At 44.9% G+C, this 5,506-nt stretch overlaps 1 pseudogene; it reads right to left on the bottom strand.

The window, feature by feature from the left end:
- Nucleotides 1–700: 700 nt before the first annotated feature.
- Nucleotides 701–1,227, bottom strand: LOC101567398 (annotated as a pseudogene).
- Nucleotides 1,228–5,506: the final 4,279 nt, after the last annotated feature.

Below are 5,506 nucleotides of genomic sequence, written 5' to 3'. Positions count from 1 at the left end.
GCAAAAAGAGAAAAGAAACAAAAACAAGGAAGGGGGAAAACCATGTAAGTATATATACAGGATAGCAGATGACTGTACTGCTCCTTCATGTTTTGTCTGTTTATTGATTCCTACCTGATTACTCCCAGAAAGTACTCAAGATAGGGGGAGGACTTCAACATCACCCACCCTCCTAGATGACAAGAGCTTCTGGACACTGACACAGTAAGACAAGCGGTCAAATCTGGAGAAGATACATTTCTACAAGTGTGAACTACAGGGGTGACCCCATAGTCGCTGCTGAGTTCATCAGATAATGGTGCAACAGAAGCTTCCCCAGTCTGAGTGAAGCAAGCTACATCTGCAGATTGTGAAACATCTCCAGGTTCCTGTGTTAAAGGACTATGGTTCTTAGTGTGGCTCATCGGCCTGCTCCCCAAGTCACAGATCATCACCACCCTGACTGGCCTAGGAGGGTTTAGTCAGAGTAGATCATGCAGTGAACAGGGCTGAAGCAACTGGCCAGGGCAGTTCCCTTTTAAGTTTTGTGTCATAGCACAGCCTGGAGGAGATAGACATAAGACCAGGACCCCATAAGTGGAGGTGCAGATAGCCAGGGAGGGGACAACAAACTGAAAAAAAGAGGGGTAGAGACACAACATCACTCCAAGGTGAGCCCAGAGCCCACCTTCTGGAGACCCTGAGCCAGAGGCTAAGATAGCTGACAGCATCCCATCCAGGGTCTATCCTAGCAAAAGATTATGAGCTACCACAAACAAATGCTTTGCCAAGGAGATCCTGTTCAAAATGCTGTATGTGTTTAGGGTTCCAAAGTCAAGCTGTGAAGGCCAGGATGTAGTCACTGTGTATCTGTTGAGAACGGGTGAGGGCTGCCCATCTAGTGCCCCTGGGAGGCAGAAATCTCTTTGTCTGTATGGATAAATTTCAGTGAGCTGCTAAATATTCAAAATCGAGATTGCCCCTGCTTGGGGCCATCATGCAGCAAGTCATGGCCCAGCTCTTTGCCACACATGCCACAAGGCACCTTCAGGGCTCCAGGTTGGTTGTGCTCTGGACATTTGGCCACACTATTAGTGTGGATAGTATCTATGAATGTTGGCCATGGAAGTGAGTGCACATACTTCGAGTGGCTAGAAACAGCTCATAGCCACACTTGGCACACATATAGATACCTGGTTCAAGATGGTTCTGGAAAACCTTGCCCCCAAAGAAACTGCAGGATGACATAGTACTGCCAGGACAGATCCGAGGCCTCTAATCCCTAAACTAGTACCCACACCAACTCTGTTTTTTTTTTTTTTTTTTTCGTGAAACTGGGGATTGAACTCAGGCCAGAGAAGCACTTACTCCACTGAGCCATCTCCCCAGCCCCACTACTCTGTCAGTTTTTTGAAGATGGTAGTTAATGTTTAATTTTTTTCTCTTTCTTTCTATATGCTAATATCTGTCATATGGGCAACTTCATTGAGGACAGCAATATGCAATGTAACAACCACAGTTGAATACCCTTCATCTTTTTCTTTAAATATGTATTTTTTCTAATGTCTCATCTATTTTTTTTTTTTTTTTTTGCAGAACCAGGGATTGAACTCAGGCACTTGTGCTTGCCAGGCAAGTGCTTATTCTACTGAGCTATCCCCCCGGTTCTCATCTATTATTTTTATGCTTTCTTTAAAATAAATTTTAAAAGTAATAAGTAAAAAGGACAAAGAAGAAATTAAGGTTTAGTGAAAGGAAGAGTTAAAGTTTAGTTGCTTGATCAATCTTGCATTCCTATAGCTGGTAGTCTGAGCAACAAATCTGATGATAACATATATAATATAACAACCATTGTTAATTTTTTATTGGTGTTTTGAAATTTTATATGATTTTTATTGTCCTATGTTGCTTTGCTTTTGTCTTTGTTCTTATTTGTTTTTGGGTTTTTTTTCCTTTTTAAAATAAAAAAAGAAGGGCACAAAGGCTCTGCTATAATATCTAGCAGAAACTGATTACAAAAAAGAAACTGCAAATTTCTTGGAGCTGCTGGTTTCTATAGAATCTGGATCATTGAGTCACAAAATAATGATGCTTATTCAGACTGTCAGCCTATGAGAGTGCCCAATGGCCTATGTCTGCAAACACTTGATTTGGTCACTAAGGAGTGCCTCCCCCTTTATCTCCATGCTCTAATATCCACTGTCATTCTGATCAAGAAAGCTGAAAAGCTTACCTTAGGCCACGACCTAACTCTCCAGGTGCCACCTACTGTACTAGACCTTCGAAATAACTGTAGGCCAGCACAGATGCTGAGTACACCCTGCTTACAGACAGAAGTAGCTCTGTGCGATGTGAAGCTCAACAGGCTGAATGTGTTGTGCTCACCTTGGACAAAACTATTTTGGCCAAAGCACTCCTGCTACTGCTTCTTGCTGCTGTTTGGAAATCTGCCACCAATGACACCAAACCTGTGCTCCTAAGCCCCCTCCAGGGATCTGATTGAAACATCAACCCCAGCCAGCACACCTGCCCCCACCATTTGTTCCGCAAGCTCAAGTCACCGGTATCCGTATCCCTGCAGCCAGTTCGGGCTTCAGTGTCTGTGCCACTGTCTCTGAACTCCCATTCCCTACCCATACTGAGAAGACAATAAAAGTCTGTAGAGTCCTGTTGTAAAAAATCCTTCCTAGATATGGCCTAACCTTCTTCATTGTCAACAACAACAGGCCTATGTTAATAGCAGAGGTAACTCAAAAACTAGATTAAATAAAACGACATGTAGCCTACAAGCCACAAAGCTCTAGAAAAGTTAAAAAACAGTTTGTAACTCAAACACATATAACTTAGGTGCATATTAAGTACCTCTACAAGTTTTAGAAATTCAGCCTTAGATATGATGAAAAATTTACCTGGGATAGACAATTTACTCTGAAGAGACACATACTTAGAGCTCTGATCTGGTCATTCCAGGTACTGGCCAGTCCACACACAGCTGGAGTCTGAGGACAGTTCACAGGATTGCTTCCCTTGATTTTTGTGTCTTTTCAGCCCACTTACCTCTCTCTGTCTTTGCTTTCCTACCCCTGCTCACTGTGTTTCTTGACTTAAACCTGGTGGACAGTTGTCTTAAGAGAATAGAACAACTAAATGCTTGACCAAGATTTGATGAGCACCCAAGGCACAGTGGACACTCTCCCAGATCAGATTAACTTCCTCACTGCATTGCCAGAGTAATGTCACAGAACAGACTGGCATGATTATGTGTTTTCCAAAAAGCAACTTAGGGAGAAACAAAAAAATAGTCTTAGGGGGCTGGCGAGATAGCTGGGTGGTCTACATGCTCGTCTGGGAAGCACAAGGTCCCAAGTTTGATCCCCAGTGCCGCATGCTGTGCCAGGTGCGCCATGTCAGCCCCAAATCTGGGCATGGTGGCACATGCCTGCAATCCCAGCACTGGGGAGGCTGAAATAGGAAGATCACTACAGGTCTGAACTATGTAGTGAGACCTTGTATCAAATAAATAAATAAATAAATAAATAAATAAATAAATAAGAAATGGTTGATCCCTATGATGCGCTTTGTATAAACCCATCCCCAACTGACAAGCCACTCTGCTTCTGTACTTCCTGCTTGCTTATTCCATATAAGCCCTAGTCCACCAGAGATTGGGGCCTGATATCCTGGGAACGATCCCATTCAGTGCCTATTTACATATATAAATCTGCCTCCAAATCCCAGGTATCATTTTGGTGCTTCTGCTTGCCACTGCAGTTGCTTGCTGCTTGGGTCTCTTTCTGGCTTCTTCCTGCTGTGAAGTTTTTCTCCCCCATGCTTCCCCTCTGCTGTGTGTCAACCTGTATTGGAGCCAGCCTATTATAGACTGAAATCTCTATAAACTGTGAGCTGAAATAAACCTTTTCTTCTTTAACTTTGGGTGTTGGGTATTTTGTCTGAGCAATGAGAAAAAGTAAGGTGATACTGTAGATTAAATCCAGAGCCTTTGGGCTGGTGAGATGGCTCAGTGGTCTAAAGCACCTACTTAGAAAAAGCTTAGCTAAAGCACAGGGACCACTGTTCAATCCCCCAGCACCACATGCCAGCCAGCGCCCCGCCCCCTGGTGGGCTGAGCTGGCCACACACACACACACACATACACACACACACACACACACACACAAATAAAATAAAAAAAAAAAGTGAGACCTTTAAAAAAAAAATCCAGAGCCTTTGCACTGAGCTACAGTCTCAGCTCCTTTTTTCTTCTTTGTAAGCTTTATGACAGGGTCTCACTCAAGCCCTACATTGCCCACGCTGGGCTCAAATTTATGATCTTTGTGCTTCAGCCTCACAAAGTGGTAGGATTACATGGTTTGCCACGACACCCACCCCTGCTACCATACATGTATCCAGTCATTCTTCCCCTGACTGATTCGGCCTATCCTTCTTCCTGACCCTGTGTCATGTTGATTTTAGATTTTGTGTAAACGTGCATTTTTTTTTTCCAGTTTCAAACTAATCAAGTTTTGCTGGACTCATTCTTAAAATATCATCATCCATTTGGTCCCATGTGTGGAGGGGAAAACAGATGATAACAGTATTTCAGTGCTCTTCTTCAGTGGACTCATTAGATTGCCGCCAAGCTCTGGAAGCATTCAGTAGGCCCATTTTAACAGGAGGAAACCGAGGGCAGGTAGGTGAGTGGGCGGGATCTCCCACTCACTTTGACCCTCTGAGTTCCCACCCGCTCACTTTGACCCTCTCAGCTCTTGCTTCCTACCATATCATCTGGTTAGTGTGGTGGACTGCCAACTGGTGGTCAACTTGCTACACCCAGCTGAGCTGAACCAGCATGGTACTGGGTGTGGGAGGCCCACCTGAGGATTGTTGCCAGTAGCACAAGAGGCAGAACTGGTAAAGAAGGAGTGAGGCTGCTGGGAGCTGGTAGAAGCTGTTGGGAAGCTTTAGGGAGCTGCTGGTTTTCTTGGAGGACCTTGTCATGCTGTCTTTCCTGATAAACTTGGCTGTTCTTATCAGAGGAGGAACTCCAGACCTCAGTGTCATGGAGAGTGGCTACGATTCACTTTGGGAGAGCTCTGGTCCCCCCCTGGAGCGTTGCTTTCTGGCTCTGGAGAGGAATATGGTGCACTGTTCAGCCACGTGGAGAAGCTTGTCACTTTGGCTTTCCTGACGGGAACTCAGCTTTTCTTGTTGGTGGAGGAGCTTGGGACCTCACTGTTGCTGAGGGTACCTGTGGTACTTTTCAGCGGAGCTCTGGTGCTTACCTTGAGCATTGCTTCCTGGCTCTGGTTCCGATCCCCTAGCTTGCTAGCACAGATCCTTCATCCTACTGACATGGATGACTTTCTTCCACCACCGACCTTTGGGCCTTCCAAGTGCAGATCTATGAAGCAGGTCTGCCCGAGACATTGTCATGGGCTCCAGGCCTCCAGTAAGACTTGTGGGAGGCATTGTTGTGAGCTGTAGGTCTTCAGTGGAACTCATACAGGCTTTTATTATGGGATCCAGG

The sequence above is a fragment of the Octodon degus genome, unplaced genomic scaffold (genome assembly GCF_000260255.1).
Source record: "Octodon degus isolate 3935 unplaced genomic scaffold, OctDeg1.0 scaffold00111, whole genome shotgun sequence".
NCBI classification, from domain to species: Eukaryota; Metazoa; Chordata; class Mammalia; order Rodentia; family Octodontidae; genus Octodon; species Octodon degus.
The sequence above is the reverse complement of the archived record's forward strand: the minus strand, read 5'-3'. Positions and strand labels throughout refer to the sequence as shown.